This window comes from Thermobia domestica, chromosome 3 (assembly GCF_964235325.1).
Source record: "Thermobia domestica chromosome 3, izTheDome1.hap1.1, whole genome shotgun sequence".
In the NCBI taxonomy this organism is placed as follows: Eukaryota; Metazoa; Arthropoda; class Insecta; order Zygentoma; family Lepismatidae; genus Thermobia; species Thermobia domestica.
The window spans coordinates 296,140,661-296,160,175 of record NC_137456.1 but is presented as its reverse complement, the minus strand read 5'-3'; positions in this window follow the sequence as shown (position 1 = coordinate 296,160,175).

The following is a 19,515-nucleotide window of genomic DNA, read 5'->3' as shown; positions in this document are numbered from 1 at the left end:
GTAACATGAACTGGAAGTGATGGATATTTCGATATTTCATCAGGCTCTCAAAGCATCAGTGATAATGAAGATAATCAACTCATGTATCAGTGATTCTGATAGACTTGGTCGTTCGAACGACACAATTTGGTGCAAATCACCCAACCTCCATTAGGAACTTCTGCACATATCATAAAGAAGTGTTCAGCAGCTGTTTCAGAGAGAGTGGAAACGACACGTCCAAAAAGCAGGAGGGACAGCAGGATGGATAGCAGGAGGGACTGCAGGGGGATTAGTAGAAAATGTTATTCCGGAAGAAATGAATGCATCTCTTTGCATTTTGTTACTAGTAACAGTAGAAAAAGCAAGGATGTGACAATCCGTCTATACAGTCAAACCCAATTTTCTAGGCTACTATGGTTTTCAACACGTTCGAAGTCTTAAACAATCCATATGATTTGACTATAAACGTACTTGGCAAATATGTATTTAATGCATATTATTGTTTAATTTCAAAGGAAATCATGGATGAAATTTTATGTTGTACAAACCTCGAGGAAAGAACGCTAGCCATGTTGAACGAAAATAGTCGAAAATGTTATTCCGGAAGAAATGATTGCATCTCTTGGCATTTTGTTACTAGTAACAGTAGAAAAAGCAAGGATGTGACAATCAGTCAACAGTTCTTCTCTATACAGTCAAACCCAATTTTCAAGGCTACTATGGTTTTCAACACGTTCGAAGTCTTAAACAATCCATATGATCTGACTATAAACGTACTTGGCAAATATGTATTTAATGCATATTATTGTTTAATTTCAAAGGAAATCATGGATGAAATTTTATGTTGTATCCTCGTCGCCATAAGTGCCTTTACATCGCAGTGACGGGTATGTGACCGCGAAGTACTCCAAGGAAGGGATGGTTGTATAAGAATTTGTGATTAATTTTGAAGAGTTTTTATTTTGACTAGGGAATTAACATAGGTGAAGGGAGTAAAGACACAGATTTGAAGCATCAGTTCACTGTTATTGAAGCATCAGTGCACGAAAAGATTCGTATTCTCAGTTTTTCTATTTATTGTTTTATATGTTAAGTTAAACACCACAATATGTATCACTGATATCGCAGATCGTATTATTTTTTAAAATCGTGTTTGTAACCTATTGTCAAAACATTCATCTCCAGACATGATGTAGAGAGAAGAGAAAGAGATACGACATCTGTAATATATGTATATGTGATTCACTAAGTAACTGTAGAAATTAGTTAAAGGACAGATAAGAGAGCGAAAAGGAGCTCTAGAAGTCTGAACTTTTTAGAAACGTCCTAGATAGGTGAAAATATAGTTAAAAATTGCAAAAGGAATCATGTAAATTACCTCTCTTTTCTTATATTCTAGTATACTTTTTCTTTCACATCCAAACATCTCTATTCTGAATTACGAGATAAAGGCAAAGAGAGAAACATTCCCATTGCAAGAATTATATCAGGAAAAAAATCTTTTGACTTAGACTAGATTCGAACTCGCAACCCTTCAATCCATGGCTCAGCGCTCTACCGATTGAGCTAAGAACTACTGTTGGAAAAGCCAGATTTCTACAACTACCGGTTGCTGAATGGTGTTTATTAACCAAGTTTGCCGAGATAATTCCTTCATATAGCTATAATAATAATAATAATAGTAATAATAATAATAATAATAATAATAATAATAATAATAATAATAATAATAATAATAATAATAATAATACTAATAATAATAATAATAAAGCAGAAGAAGAACAGAATCTAAAAGTCACATATGGTAAAAGTTTGACGTGCAGAGTAAGTCCTAATATGAGATTTTATTAATTATATATAACATATGTAAGCGTGGTTTATTCCTGTGTGCTACTCAAACTGCGCAACTCACTACCTAGTCCCATAAGGGTTGTACGCTTATGGTACATTAGCCTTGCGTCCTCCAACCGTGAAGAATGTTTCTGTTTGAACCTATGCGTGTCCTAAGAGGAAGGAGGAGATTGAAAGAAAGAAAAGTGGTTTAGAAATTATGCAAACGTAGAATATGTCACGAGGTGAGGTGATATAGAATTCAGCGTGTCTTTCAGTTACTACTCTATACAAGACGTGTAGGGGCGTCATTTCAGACTTCCCTTGATGGGGGCAAGAACACCACTGACGTAAGACTTTCACATTTTGTACTAATACATTAGTAGGCAATCGATTAAAGTATATGTAAACCTCAAACTCTTGGGGGGGCAATTGCCACCTCCTGCCCTTCCTAAATGACGCCCCTGAAGACGTGCATCTACGACTTAACGTGGAACCCGAACCACACGACTCCTGACGGGAATCGAAACCCGTATCACCTCTAGTTCTATCATGGGAGACACAGGATCATGTAAAAATAATCGAAAATTTCTTCTATCTTTCTGATAAAGAAAACAAAGTTGATACCAGATATAAGTAACGAAAAAACATATGAATTTAAATGTAAAATTTGAGTCCAAAATACCCACTTATAAACAACTGCTGAATTTTAGAAAATAAAGACATGTAAATTGAAGTTATGTGTTTAACTTGGAGCTTCAAAAACCAACACCCAGAAACCGCCGTGTAAAGTCTAACTGATGCAAATTTTTTTTATTGCATAACTTGCTTTCGGGGAGTCCGCCCCCAGACGCTTGCATTTGCTCTTTCTCCGACCTCTCACTTCTCATATCCCTAAGACCTCTGATCTTAAGTGGTTTCGAGATATGGCTATCTTATTGTAACAATTTCAACTCCCAACTTTGACTTCCTGCTGTTTTTCTTCTAACCGTAATATATATATATAAAACGCTGAAATACATCTTTAATCAAGATGTTTCTACTCTTAAGGGATTTTGGAATATGGCCATTCTATTTTGCCAATTACAATTTAAACCTTTTTTTTTCTAAGGAAAAATGAAAAAACGCAGAAACATGTCTTTAATTGCTTTACTTGCAAAACCTAAACTCCAATTTTCATTCCCGGCGGGAGCTCATGTATTTCGAATTCCACGTTAATCAGTAGGTTAACGTTTCATATAGCTTCGCTACTGAATGGGACGTTAAACTCAAAATCAACTCAACCAATTTTCATGTCAATAACCTTAACGATTTTCGAGTTATGACCATCCAATTATAACAATTGTAACTTTACCCTATTTTCTTCCTTTCTAGGGCAAATATCATAAAAACGCTTACATACATATCTAATTATTTTAAATGAGAAGTCCATATACCAAATTTCATGTCGTTAACACTCAAAGATTCCAAGGTATGGGCATTTTAAGATAATTGCCACTCCTCTTTCTCCCTTTTCCCTCGAAATTTCCAAATATTCTTCTTTTAGTGGAACCTTACATTACCAATGATATGCCCTTTCTAAACTTCAAGTTTCTAGCTTAAGCGGTTTGGCCTAGCGTTGATCAATCAGCCAGCCAGAACTTGTTATTTTATATAGAAAGATACATAATAAGCAAATTAATGACAAAAATATTACTACAAAAGCAATATAGCAAAGAACTCATATACTGTGTTAAAATATGTAGATATTCATTCATTTGGTAAAATTCATAAAATTAAGGGCACAAGCTTAGCGTACGCGCGTTTGGCGTGGGAGACCCAGGTTCGATTCCCGGTGGAAGCTCATGTGATTCGGATTCCACGTTAACCAGTAGGTCTACATATCATATAGCCTCGCTGCTGAACGGAATGTTAAACTCAAAATCAGCTCTGCTCTGTTAAGAGCATAAGCAGCGTGGACCTACGGCTTTTTGGGTCCAACCACAGATGACAAAATTACACCCCTATTGCTTTACAATTGCTGTAAATCTCCCTGCTTTGGAAATGAACGGAACTTGACATTCGCTTCACCAACTTTTCTATTTCGTGTGTTCATTTTAAAGCCGTACACAGTGCATGAGGGCATTGCTAAAGTTTTCAAAGTCAATGTAAGAAATACAGATGAGTTCTATTTACACAATGTGTACAGTAGAAAATATTCAATAATATTCCACATAGAAAATATCATACACAACAGTGTGTAAGAAATTCATCAAATGTTTAAAAATCAAAGTAAACGTACTTCAACACAAATGCATTTAAAACCTGACTCTGAGAGCGCAATAATGTTATCTTGTTCGAAGGGTCAGTGATTTTGTGTCGAACAGGCTGAGCGTGGGCTTACCCTGCCTTATGTTTCGCAACATTGCTCTTGGTCAAGTGGTTTATTGCTTGTGCCTTTAGGTATTTGCCCTAAAGCTATACAGCGAGTTGTGTGCTTTCTTCCTTCCCTGCCCCTGGCTGGCGAAAATATTATTTGCTTTTCATGCATTAGGATAAAGGGCAAGACACCTTGCGACCTCGGAATGGAGTAACATATAAAATGATCGAAAACGACAACCGATGTTGAGTTCATAGTTTCGAGGTCGCTGAGATGGTTAGGCGTAAAGCTATCAGCTATTTTCTGTTAGTGATTTCTTCCTATAACCAAGTTAACGAATCAGTGATAGAACGTTCACTTCTGGTGCTTGGGGTCACGGGTTCGATCCCAGTCCTCGCCAAGTGAACTTTGTGGTAGATAAACACCGTGTGCATGGGTTTTCTCGGAGTTCTTCCGTTTCCTCCCACTTTCTTCATTCCACCATTTCATTCATTATTCATCATCACCGTCTCCTTTAGCCTAACCGGCATAACCGCGGAACGTAAAACTCAAAGATTTCATTTCATTTCATTTTCAAGTTAACGAACCTTGACTTACCTGCGTACAGTGGTTGGTTAGTGTGTCCTCGATGGCTATTTTTACTTTTTCCATGATCATCCCATACCATACAGTATTTTTTATGTTTTGAAAAAGCTTGATTCCATCAATTCGTTAAACAACAATGTTTCTTTTTTTTCTAATCATGTTTCTTAGTATTATCCTCTTCATTCTAACTAATTTAAATATTTTCAACAATTCAGAATTTAGACTAAAAAATGTTACAATGATTAAGAATTGTATAAGAAGAATACTCTTCATTTCTAATCATTGTCATAACCGGAAGGGAAAACTTTAAAAAAAATTGAAATATCTTAGCAGACGTAGAAGATCGACGGAAATAATAAACATCAACTATTAGTTGACTCTTAGAAGTATAGTATATAGTTCTCAACCCAAGTAGAAGATGCACTCTTTGCTTCATGAAAATAATAAACATTTTCCAAAAATAATTACAGAAAAGTAATTTCATGACATTTACTGAGCGAACATGGGTTACTGGTTAGCGTTGACCTTTGTAATTGGAAGTCTCCAGGTTCAAATTTCGATACGAGGCATCCTGATTAGTGATTTTGAAGTACCACTGGGCGAATACCGGGAAACTTTTAATACATAAGCTTTGGCAAATTTTCTTGAAAACTTTGTTATGTTGTTAATGTTTCAGTGTGAAGTGGCATTTTGCTGCATGGAAAATATTTTTAGTAAACAAAATATAGTAGTGGAATGGTTAGTATAAGGGACTCCTACTTGTTTTCTTTAGGTTCAAATCCCGACTGTTCTTATTGATTTTTTCTTTTAGTTACGCTCATATGTTGCGCTCCAGAAGTTCAATTTTGAATTAAATGTAGTCGCAGCTAGTTTAAACTGAAATTATTTTCAAAACTTTTTGCTATTATATGTTTTTGCTTTACTTGCGATGTTTCAACTTTGATATTAGATCTTAGACCTTAATGCAACTCATTTTCCTACGTCATATTATGATGAATGTTTTCACAACAACGATAGTCGGGCGGTAATACAGAATTCCATTGTTACTGCAGGGCCGGATCTTGAATCCTGCGAACTACGCGTTCGCAGGAGGCGCCAGGTGAACAGGGCACCAAATTAGAAAAATGAATTTTGTTTTAAATGTAAATATTCATTTTAAAAATGTTATGATGAAAAATTTTCCTCATATAGCTTCGAATAAATATTGTACAGACTGAGATACAGATAAAATACATCAAAAGGACAATAAAGTCGAATCTTTGCTTGGTTGGCTGTAAAACACCCCTTTACAAATGAAATGGACTCGCACATCAATTTCTTGCTGTACTGTACTGTGGAGTTACAACCACAGTAATTTGCTCAATTATCAGTTCTTTACTGAAAGAATGTGGGGATAGTACTTTGCATGGCAAGAGAGAAAGTACGTGGGGATCTGAGCAGTACAGCGCTGAAGTAATTAATTGGGGATGAATGAAATGAAATGCATGTTTTCTAATAGAAGAAATCACAGAGACACAAAGGTTAGGAAAGGAAAGGGTTTTACTGTACCTCAGCCATTTCGATATGATGAGCCTCTTCAAATATCGGGTGAAGCCTTATCCTCCAATTCGTTGAGTGTTTCCGTCTGGTATCGATCCCGGACCTCACGTTCAAGAGTGAAGAACCTCTCGACCTCAGGGCAACAGCTCCCAGATGTCCTGGCCTCTTCAGAATGACACCTCTGTAATGCAATGGTTGGTGAGGGCCCAGGCGTGCCGACCGTCTTTCAATTGCTGCTACGACGACTCTTCTGAATAGGGGTGCAAAGTGTGTTTCTGGCGGCTTCTGTCACACTTCTCACCTCGAGGGTCCCGTGTCCCCTGGTTTTGTTCTACTTCTTTGCTTTCGCTTCTTCCTGGTGCTCCGCACGTGGATGACTAGCTGATCACAATTATATTAGTCAATAGTGAAGTTTGTTAATTGCTGAAACGGCATGGCTGAGCTTGTTTTGATGAAGTTACGGAAACTAGGAAGAGAATGGTAAGCATGAATTTGTATTGGGATGAGGTGACAACATAGGGAAGTCTCTTCTTTATTATTTAATAATTACAATTTCTTGTTTGAAGAACAATAACAACATACAGGGAGAATTCAAAATAGGCGCTAAGCCTGATATCCTCTAGAAATTGATGCCAATGCCACACTCACAAGAGTTGCTAGTTTGAGGAAAATTTCCATGACACAGGATAGACCTTTTAAAGAGGGAAAAGGGATATTTTACGAATATGAGATAAAATCAATGTAAATTTAGCTTTCCAATAGATGTTGTATTAAGTACTATGACCGTAGAGCTAAAGACTGGTATTCTTTCCACAATCCCACCATATGCACAAAATACAAATATAACAGACTCTTCATTCCTTTCTCAACAGTTAAGGGTTGAGAAAGATCACCGTAAATGAAATGCACATTATCAAAGTTGAAGCAAGCATGGGCACCCAAAAGGGGACGAAAGGGCCAGGCCCCACCTGGCTTACGACAAGTATAATGTATATGTATAATTTCTTAAGATTTTCTTAATACAAATAAAAATACCAAACGTAATATAGTAACGAGGGAGATGACCACCCTAAAAACATTCTTCGGGCCCCCATGCAAGCAAGTAGCCTTTCTTGTCCATTCGTCCAGGGAGTGGAGCGAATACTAAGAAAAGACGGGCGGTACAAATGGGTTCTTTAAATATCATTTCTGAGGGAAATTTTAACTTAAGTTAATAATGACTCACAATCGCTGTCCAGTGCTTAATGCTCACTTTGTTAATATCTATTAGTCATTTGTCATTCGTCAACATTTTCATTTCTATCCTAAGTCATTTCGTTTTTGTTTATATTTTTAATTTATAATGATGTGTGCTTTCACTTTTTAATAGTACTTTGTTTTTCATGTAATAATAATGACCAACGATATAAAACCAAGTGAGCATTTTATCGGAAAAGAAAGCTACAAAACGTGAAAGAAGATAAGAGGCAACCGAAGGCTCTAAAATAGTTTCTTTCGAGTGCTGGACAAAATTAGACAAATATTGAGATGGGGAGTTGTCAATATCAGTCACTGTTAACGAAGCATTTGCAGGTCGACATTCTTTTGAAGTTGACAAATTTATTTTAACCTGATTGCAGTAATTTAATTGTTGAATTAAAATGGAACGATACGGTCATTTCGGTTACGGGTCTGAATTAAATTTCATGTATTTCAAAATTTGTTTGAATAAAATTAGTTTTCACGTGGCATATAAGTATAGAACTTGAAAGGATATAATCGAAAGCGACGAAAGGTCATTTGGATGACAAGTATTTTTTTCCAGTACTCTCACTTTCAATCACAGCAGCGTATACAGATGCTCGTTTTATTATGACAGATAACAATAATTATTAATCCATTCTCTGCTAATAAATTTAGATGGAGCGATATTTTTAGTTAGTAATAATTCTAATGCAAAGTAGAATTTTGATTATTAGTTACTTGTGTTCAGGGATGTAACGACGTAGGTGCTACGGATGCGCAAGGGGCCAGGTCGAGACAGAATTTTCCAGACAAAATTCGAGTCGAGACACGGCTCTTCCAATAGAGAAATATACATTTTTCGAGCCGAGCCATCACTTTTACAGCACATTTTCAAGACGAGACAGCCACAAATCTTGTATCGTGCGCATCCCTAATAGGTGCAGTTTTCTATTCAGAAAACATCTTCCGGGGGGCACACTTAGTAGGGCCACTGCTGGTACTCTTTTATTTATTATTATATTATAGACGTATTATTTTGAACTTCTCCCGGGGGGGAGTGGCCCCCTAAAATATGTGTGGACGAAACACTGAACAGGCAGTCTGAGAGTCTGGATCCCCCAATTAGCATAATTTCAGGGGGCAAATACACAAAATTATTTGCATTTTGTAGGCTCTTCCGAAAAAATCTTCGGACCTCAATGGGTGCATCATTACTTGTGTTTACATTGTGTTACTGCCTGATTTCGAACGTCTATGTTGGAAAGAAACATGAAAGAATTGAAATGAAATCTTTAAGTTTTACGTCCCACGGTTATGCCGGTTAGGCTAAAGGAGACGGTGATGATGAGTAATGAATGAAATGGTGGAATGAAGAAAGTGGGATGAAACGGGAGAACCCCGAGAAAACCCACGCACACGGTGTTTGTCCACCACAAAGTTCACTTGGCGGGGGCTGGGATCGAACCCGGGACCCCAAGCACCAGAGGTGAACGCTCTACCACTGAGCCACCGCGGCCCCATGAAAGAATTGAATTGTTCTATAGGCATAAGGGGCCCTGAAAAGAATTTTTGCGGAGAAACATGATTTTAAAGTTCTGCCACTGATCGGGGACAAATTACATATAAATTAAGACACACTTTTGTCATTTGTTGTGTATTGAACTAGTTTAACTAAAATTAATAAAGAATTATTTGAAATCAAGTATATCTCAAGAACGATTAAATGGACTAGCTTTGATGGCCATTGAAGATGACATTCTGAATGGAATTGATATGGATGCAATAATAAGAGATTTTGCCAAATTGAAAGCCAGAAAAGTGTCTTTATAACATGAACTTTACAGTAACAAAGAAAACGAGAAATTAAGCTAATTACCATATTTGTATCACTAGAAAACACTATTTAAATATGCTTTTAATGAAGTGTAAGAAAATATCTCTTTGTCGAAATCAAACCTGTGATAATGTTAGACTTGAAGCTCATTAGTTTTATTCTATTTCGACTTTTATGTTTCAACTGTATTTGTCAAAATACATCTTAGGTATACATTTTAGTTGTTTCCTGTGCTTATTTAATAATAATAATAATAATAATAATAATAATAATAATAATAATAATAATAATAATAATAATAATAATAACAATAATAATAATAATAATAATAAAAAGATATAAATTATTAAAACTGGAACTTTGGTCATGATTCATCCACAGTTAATTAGGTTTAATTTTGCCTTTTCCTTTAATACTCACTGGAAGACTGAATTATTATATATTGAAGAAATTTGTAATTGTAACAATTATCTGAGGAATTTTTCTCCGTTACAGCATTCAATTCTTTTATTATCATATAGGCGGGGCGCCTAAATATTATTTGCTTACAGTTACGAAATGTCTACAACCGCCCCTGTTACTGTTATCTATCTATCTATCTATATATACATACATATATATATATATATATATATATATATATATATATATAGAGAGAGAGAGAGAGAGAGAGAGAGAGAGAGAGAGAGAGAGAGAGAGAGAGAGAGAGATTTGACTCAGAAAAAGTACTGTTGAACGTACGATGCTACATGGCTCCTGGAGGGTGCACAATTTACCCCTAAAAATGCTTTCGATCACTGAAATAAATTCCTGCCTACGCCCCTGCAAAGCAGTAAGAATTTTAGGGACTGATCAGGGGGTAATGCCTCCCTGGAGCAACGACAGTTCCCCAGAAATCATACCTCTGATAGGTCCGGATGTGACACCAGTATTTGTGTGTTACCACTCTTCCCTCTCAGTGTACTGAAACTTAAGTCAAAGGAACTGTTCTGAAATCTTCACCGATTCTCTCCTTTGAAACAACATGCGAATGGGGCCGACCTTGGTCATATACCACATCTGGAATATTACTATTTATGACAGAGATACCGAAAAATATATATTCGACACAAATATAGGATGTTTCAATTTTATTTTATTTATTTTTTGCCTGTCACCCTCCCACTCTGACCTCCATGCCAACCAAGGCTTAACTTCTACCTAAGCAACATCAACAGCGTCACTATTCATCTTCGACCACGAAAACTATGATTTCGATACTAATATTGTTCATATTTGACTACTTTTACATGTCCCTTTCCCCTTATTACGAATGACTTCAGTGTCAGCCTCACTGGAGCAATTGCAACAAACTTAAGTATAACTATAAAACACCACCTGTAAAATAAATGTGCGGGTGATCTTTTTCGGAGAGGAATTCATTAGCTGCTTTTCCAATGTGATGGCTTTATTCGCTTCCCATGCTAAAGATTGCTAAAGAGCTCAACTTTATTTCACCACTGTGCTATGAATATAGATTTTAATGGCATTTACTTTACTGAATGCTCGCTTAGGTGTTGCTCCCGTCACAGGAAAAGTGAGATACTGTTATAAATGAGTAGAGATATAAACAAATACGGAAAACTATTAGCAATGACACCACTCGAAATGAGTTTTTGCAATATAATGAGGCAGTATTTTATTCGAATGTGAAGGAAATCACTGCGTAAATTGTCCCTTTCCCTCCTTAGAAGTCTAAGCTACAATACGTATCTAATAATTTTGAATTAGAAATATATGCATTGAGTTTCATATCCTTAACTTTAAGGTGTCCTGAGTTAAGTAAATGAATAAACTTCCTGTTAACGAAAGAGTAAAGCTTTGGGCTTTAATAGTATCGGGAGTGTAATTATGCATTTCAGTGACCCCGAAAGCTATTGAATAGACACTCATATATTTCAATTAGGAATTTTTAATTATCACCCCTCCTATTAAACCTCCATGCAGATAATGCTAAAATTTGATGTGAACGATATAGAGGGTATCATACATAATTCATGCACTCAAAAGCTATGGATTTAACATTAATATCATTCATTTTCGATTATTTTTACATGTTCCTGTGTCTCCCATGATAGAACTAGAGGTGATACGGGTTTCGATTCCCGTCAGGAGTCGTGTGGTTCGGGTTCCACGTTAAGTCGTAGATGCACGTCTTGTATAGAGTAGTAGCTGAAAGACACGCTGAACTCTATATCACCTCGCCTCGTGAGATATTCTACGTTTGCATAATTTCTAAACCACTTTTCTTTCTTTCAATCTCCTCCTTCCTCTTAGGACACGCATAGGTTCAAACAGAAACATTCTTCACGGTTGGAGGACGCAAGGCTACTGTACCATACGCGTACAACCCTTATGGGACTAGGTAGTGAGTTGCGCAGTTTGAGTAGCACGCACGAATAAACAACGCTTACATTTATTATATATAATTAATAAAATCTCATATTAGGACTTACTCTGCACGTCAAACTTTTAACATATGTGACTTTTTAGATTCTGTTCTTCTTCTACTTTATTATTATTATTATTATTATTATTATTATTATTATTATTATTATTATTATTATTATTATTATTATTATTATTATTATTATTATAGCTATATGAAGCAATTGTCTCGGCAATTTTGGTTAATAAACATCATTCAGCAATCGGTAGTTGTAGAAATCTCGCTTTTCTAACAGTAGTTGTTAGCTCAATCGGTAGAGCGCTGAGCCATGGATTGAAGGGTTGAAAGTTCGAATCTAGTCTTAGTCAAAAGATTTTTTCCTGATATAATTCTTGAAATGGGAATGTTTCTCTCTCCACCTTTATCTCGTAATTCTGAATAGAGATGTTTGGATGTGAAAGAAAAAGTATACTAGAATATAAGAAAAGAGAGGTAATTTACATGATACCTTTTGCAATTTTTAACTATATTTTCACCTATCTAGGACGTTTCTAAAAAGTTCAGACTTCTAGAGCTCCTTTTCGCTCTCTTATGTGTCCTTGAACTAATTTCTACAGTTACTTAGTGAATCACATATACATATATTACAGATGTCGTATCTCTTTCTCTTCTCTCTACATCATGTCTGGAGATGAATGTTTTGACAATAGGTTACAAACACGATTTTAAAAAATAATACGATCTGCGATATCAGTGATACATATTGTGGTGTTTAACTTAACATATAAAACAATAAATAGAAAAACTGAGAATACGAATCTTTTCGTGCACTGATGCTTCAATAACAGTGAACTGATGCTTCAAATCTGTGTCTTTACTCCCTTCACCTATGTTAATTCCCTAGTCAAAATAAAAACTCTTCAAAATTAATCACAAATTCTTATACAACCATCCCTTCCTTGGAGTACTGCGCAGTCACATACCCGTCACTGCGATGTAAAGGCACTTATGGCGACGAGGATACAAACCTCGAGGAAAGAACGCTAGCCATGTTGAACGAAAATAGTCGAAAATGTTATTCCGGAAGAAATGAATGCATCTCTTGGCATTTTGTTACTAGTAGTAGTAGAAAAATGAAGGATGTGACAATCAGTCAACAGTTCCTCTCTATACAGTCAAACTCAATTTTCAAGGCTACTATAGTTTTCAACACGTTCGAAGTCTTAAACAATCCATATGATTTGACTATAAACGTACTTGGCAAATATGTATTTAAAATCTGAAACTTGCACCTAGTCGTTTTGTGTTGGAAATATTCATTGTAAACTGCAAAAGAGTGATTGTTCCCAGTGATAAACTTAATGCAGATAAACAGCTTGTGGCACTTAGGAGTTTTGGAATGTTTGTTCAATACATGCCAAAGGGAAGTTCAAAGTACTGAATAAAAATATTTTATTTACGTGACGCTCAATCATTATATGTCGTTGATGGTTCTGTGTATGCAAAAATCAAGGATTTCAGCAAAGCCGTTGCTGAAACTTCACGAAATATTACTATGGATAATTTCTTTGCTAGTGTCGATCTGGCTGAGCATGTGCTAGAACAACGACGTATGTTTTTGGGAACACTGACCCTAAAGAAACAAGATATTCCAACTGAATTAAAAGCCTAATCTCATCAAGAAGTAGTTCCTCAAATTTGGTTTAAGGCAAAATGTCACTACGGTCAACTATGTGCTAAAGAGAATGATTTTACTAAGTATAATTCATCATGAAAAGGCAGTTGATGAAAACAGCCCGAAGAGGAAGCCAAAGATTATGAACTACTATAGGAAAGAGAAATGTGAGTTGATGTTATGGACCGAAAAGTTTGAGACTATAAAAGCAAAAGACAAACTAGACACTTGTTGTGGAACATAGAAACTTTTACTATGAAAACAAGAAATACAATCGTACATTATTATTACAGGAACTGGCAGAAAATTTAATGAAACACCTGATGATTCTAAGATCACCAATATCCAATTTGAAACTAGCAACTAATAGTGGTTTGAAGATATGAGGAATTGAGAAGTATAAGCAAGTGAAGAAATACCCGGACAAATAGAGACACGAATGTATGAAATTTTCCATACATTATTAACAGAAAGAGTGGTTTGGCATGTTTCATTGTGGCAAAAACTTTCGCAAAGAACACAGTAAACTGATTTGGATTTCATGCCTTTGGAGATACAAAAATCTCATTTCGAAAATTACCAAATAATATCAGAATAAACGAATATTAATGATTGCATAAATATTGCCCTTTTGATGACTGTAGTTCTATTTACCACAGGTGTGTTCAGAATTTTAAAGCAAAATACAAAATTATAAAGGAAATGGTTTAACAGAATAATAGTATATAAGAAGAAAATATTTTATTACAGCATGTCCTTTGCATTTCCTACTAATTGTAATAAAATTAAAATAGTTCAAAACATTGCCTTAATAATTGTGTACTTGTGTAAATATCCACTGTTATCTAATGTGTAATAAATTACACCATGGAAGATCTACAAGTTGCATCAAACTATAAATAAAATTATAAAAAAAACTTTCAATAAGACAAAGGACTTAGAGCCCCTGCATATGCATTAACGTATATTTTCTGAAACATGCCGACAAAGGTTAAACATTAATTCCTTTATTTGTCTGATGGTGGAATATAGATAACTTAATGAAAAACAGTTAAATTCCAAAATTAGATACGATAACTGGAGGGAATAATAGATTGTATATCACATTAAATATTTACATGATATAAAATAAGCAATTTCCCTGTTTATCATATATAAATGCTTACACAGTAGTGTTCTGTGGTATAGACACTATTTCCCCAAATACTACACTAGTTGCGGTATAGTCAAAGCGGGCTCGTTGCATGAGCAACGTCTTAACAAGTGGTAGTAATGTGAGTCTTCATCAATAGCGAGTAGCTTAGTGGTTAATGATGCGATACTGTAAGTTCGAGATCCAAGTTCAAATCTTAGTCCAGTATTGCATTTTCTCACTTTTTATACATAACTTCATTTGACGTAGTATAATTCATTTTTATATATATTGTAGAAGGTCAATATCAAGAAGTGTATTTAACGTCCCTAGTACTTTGAAAAATAGGACGGATTTGTGACATTTTCTTTGTCCAATCGATACTGTTGAAAAAATCCTTTGCACTTTCAATATTTGGATAGTGATATTAATAATAAGTATTTTTGAGTTAACCGTTTCCATTGTGGTGCGTGTTCATTTAGATATACAGTCGTGTTTAAAAGTGCATAGTAGTAATTCTCTCATACACACATATGCAGACTGTAGCGACATTTAGTTTTAAGTATTTCATTTCTGCAATATTTTACTTTCGAATATTATGCGTAGCGTTTTGCACACACTTTTAGAGACGATATGTAGGTATATATGTGTTCTTGGGCGTCCTACATAGTTTTGACTCCCGATCGGAGTTAGTTGGTTCGATCTCATCTAGCAGCAAGTGAACTTTGTGGTGGGCAAATACCATGCGCAATGATTTCCAAGGTGATTTTCCGTTTTCCATCAATTCATTCCATCATTTTCATCCATTTCTCATCATCATTTCTCATCATCTCATCTTTTACCCTAACCGGCCTTATCGTGTGACGTAAAACTTAAGTATTTCATTTCATTTTCCCTTTCTCTCTTTCTTTAGGAAGACCAAGCAGGAGGCAGTGATCATACATTCTCCAAATCGTTTTCAGGATTTCCTCCATGTGTTTGTATCTCTTTTCCTTCACTTGTTTTTATTTTCAGCCGAGTGTTCTGGCATATTTATTAAATCTTGCTTATTCAAGTGAGGCGAAAGCTATAATTGTGTTCCATGTAAGATGTCCATCATTCAGCAAAATTACAATATTGCATACGTTTTAGTATCATAACGTTGGGCAGCTATATATCAGGTTGCTAGCAATACTTTCCCGGGTTGGGCTGAGGAGGAGGAATAAGGGGGTGGGAAAATGAAACAAATGCAAGGTAAAAATGCACAGTCTGGTAGTTCAAATTATGGTGTCCTTCCCTACAGCAGCTTCACAAACATTCCTCTCTAAAACGAGTTATTAAAAAGCGTTTTCATAGTAGTACTTCAGATACACTTTAACTTTTCACTGAAAACTCGCCATAAGGACGATATGGATCACTCACACGTTCGTACCACTCACACAAAAAACGGATTGTTTTCTTGTGCTCTTTATCATTTACTTTTCCGCGCTACAATAGACATTTTAGTGGTCCGTAAATTTAACAACGAAGAAGACAGTGAAGACACTTCACCTACCAACATCTATGTAGTCCATGTCGGCCTTATGATGGGAGATATTACTAATGGTTGTTTTTCGTGGTGCTATGATCACGTTTTACAGTGATTGTTTATACGAAAAATGTATTATATACACTTGTTTGAAGTTTTCCAATATTTTCAATATTTTTTTAGAAATTGTATTAATGTATTTTCCAAGAATTTCACTTCAGATACTTTTCTCAAATTGAATTCTTTCATTTATTCGGATCTTTAATGTTCCCACATATCATTTTTTATTGATTAGATATAGAATGAGGTGTGACCAGCGTCCATAATTTATTTTTATCCACTTACACTGTCCGCTGTTTCATGTAGTTTTGCCTTGTAATATTAAGATATCCCAGGCACGATTCTCGCTGAGGAGACATGTGGTTTGGATTGCACGTTAAAATGTAGATTCCGTCCTATGGGCAGCATCATCATTCCACGGAAGGCAATGGCTAACCACAATGCAGTTCATCTTGTGCGGAAAGCTTTCGGGCATAACACATACTGTCCTGATTGGTTATTTCTAAGTTTTAGATTAAAATGTAAAAAAAAAAATCAAGAATTATACATATTTATATTGGAAAGATTATTTTTCACTTTTTACAACTATATTGAAAAACTTTGTCCCACGTAGGTAGAGGTAGAGCGTTAATTAAAAGAGTATCCGGAATCGATCCCCCACTACCAATTTTATTATAAAATTTCTCTATAAAAAGTATTTCCACAAAATACTGTAGAAATTAATCTCTCTAGTATCAAAGGTTAGTTATAGGTTGTCTTGGACCGTAAGGTCGCAGACATGATCTCTACAGAGCCCCGCAGCAGGCTGAGTAGAGTGTAGATAATTTGGTAGGAGTGTAGATAATTTGTTTGGTTCTTTCTTTTCAAATACAGTAATTATGTCCGAAAATGAAGGATCCTTTCTTTGTTCATATGCTAAATTCGGTAATACCGTAGGCAGCTGAATTTCAAAGGTGTGTTCTAATGAGTGGTAAGCAAAGACTTTAGCGTCCTCAGTATCGGAGAAGTTATCAACTTCTTGATTTTCGTCCTCTTGTATATCTTGCTTGTCTTCTAAGCGGCTAAAGGTGTCTGCCGGATGCTGCTGACTTTTAATGTGTTGAATTTCAAAATTGTAATCTGCTAAGAATATCTTATAGCGACTAAATTTCCCGACTTTGTTCGGCTGGGTGTTGAGTGAAACCAATCATTTAGCATCCATAAATAATTTAAATTTTCTATTGAGTAAGAAATGTCGGAATTTTCGCAGGACATATGTCAGTGCATATAATTCATTTTGCCATGTTGAGGCTCTTCCTTGGCTTTTGGTAAAAGGGAGAGTACAATAGGAAACAATAGGCTCCTGATTGGTTTTAGTATCATAACAAACCAATATGCCGCCTGCGAAGGTTGGGGATGCAACTGAATATCCTCGGATTTCCAGTGATGGATCAAAATGAAACAAAGATGGAGCTTATATAAGTTCCGACTTAAGTTTTTCAAATAGCTCATAATGCTGTGTTGTATATTTAAATTTTGAATTTTTGTCCTAAAGAATTTGAAATCAGAAATACCCTTTCCTTGAAATCTGTAATATGTGCCCTCAGATAGGAACATAGTCCCAGGAAGCTCTTCCAGGTCCGTTTAGAGTTTTCTCTAAATGTCGTATTTTGATGGCCATTTTAGGTGATATTTTGATCTCCTTTCCATCTCCTTTCCGAGTATAATAAATAATTGCTCTATAATTGTGTTCCTTATAGCACGAACTGGAAGAATGCCTTTTTTAGAGGATATGTGGCGCATATTGTGACTCCGTCGTAGGATTCTTATTATTTTTAGAATTGTTCTTCTTCTCATATATGTTCTGGTTGTTACGATCGCCTCGGCTAAATTGTGAGTTCTTTATAGCATTTTGAACTACCAGAAGAGATAGTTCAGACAATTGATTTGCTAATGTAAGGAACTCTAATAACTTTTTGCACAAATATTTCAAGATGTGCTGTGCGCCGGCGGTTCTTCAGGGGATCCGGATTAGTAATTTGGGGGAACAATTTGGAAGCAACTGATGTGATGCACCCTATAGCTGTGGTGCTGAAGATGTAGGAAAGACTGGGATCGGTTGTTGGTAGTGATTCCAATTAGGGTTATATAATGGATAGGTCAGTTGTTATTGATGGATATGGAAGGAAGCGTCCGCAACTGTTGATGAGTTTAACCCTCTCATGCATACTGGCCTCATATGAGGACATATATTTAACAGATCCTTCCTTATCCAATTAAAAGTAGAATTTTCTGTGAATACATAAGTGCCTTGTAGAAGAACAGGAAAGCATCGGTGAGAAGTCACAAGGGGCAGCACCTCTCGTTCTGGTGGTGTAGTTGATGGAATATGTGAAAACACGATTGAACGCATGTTGAGCACATGGTCGTAAATTTTATTTTTTCCAGCGATCGGAATCATTTTTTCGGATATTTTTTTAGTTTGTTGCTTTGATGTAACTTTATGAGATCGTGTTGTTATTTTGAACAAACGTATTATATAAAATGAGATAATAGCGAGAAACGACGTGTCTTCAAGTAAGGACGTTATGCAGCTGCCGTTTCAAACTTTTTTGGTTGCCATTATATTGCATACACAAATATTGCATCTTGTATGTTTTATTTTCAGTCTTTATGATACGAAACTGTAAACATTGGTAACATGAAACGAAGTAAAGTCAAAATTATGTATGTCTGTGTATTTTAAAATTTCTTTTCTCATTTAATTGAGATCACATTACGAAATAAAATGTACACAACTATTACTTTGCAAACTTGACCTGTTACCATATATAAATCTGTAACTCAATTTTTGAATAAATATGAAGGTAGATGAGTCGATTGTGCTCAGGAGCAGTTCAAATATTATACGTAATCATAAGTTTGGCTATTTTTCAGCAGCTTCCCCTTCCAATAAAAAGTCATCAACATGATACCCCCTAATAATAACAATACTTTTCAATCAGAATATTTTTTTGAATATGACTGAAAAGATAGGGACCACTAAGTTGGACCAGAACGTCAATTGATTGTTTGATTAGGTAGAAATGGGAACGTTAGCATAAAGGCTGCTCCAATGCTAACTGCAATAGTAAAATTCAAGGAAATGTTAAAACGAAAAAATCAGAAAGCGCTGCGAAAGGAAGAAGAACATTTAAAAAATAAAGATAAAAGAATAAATGTATAGCATAAAATAGATAACGATAACAATAAATATAGAGGCAAACAATAAAAAAGTAGAACAAAAGATAAAAACATAGCAGCAATAAAAGAAATAACAGAATAAAATCGCTCAGAAAACGTGAGCAACCTCAGATCCATGAATAAATTGAAGTACCCAGC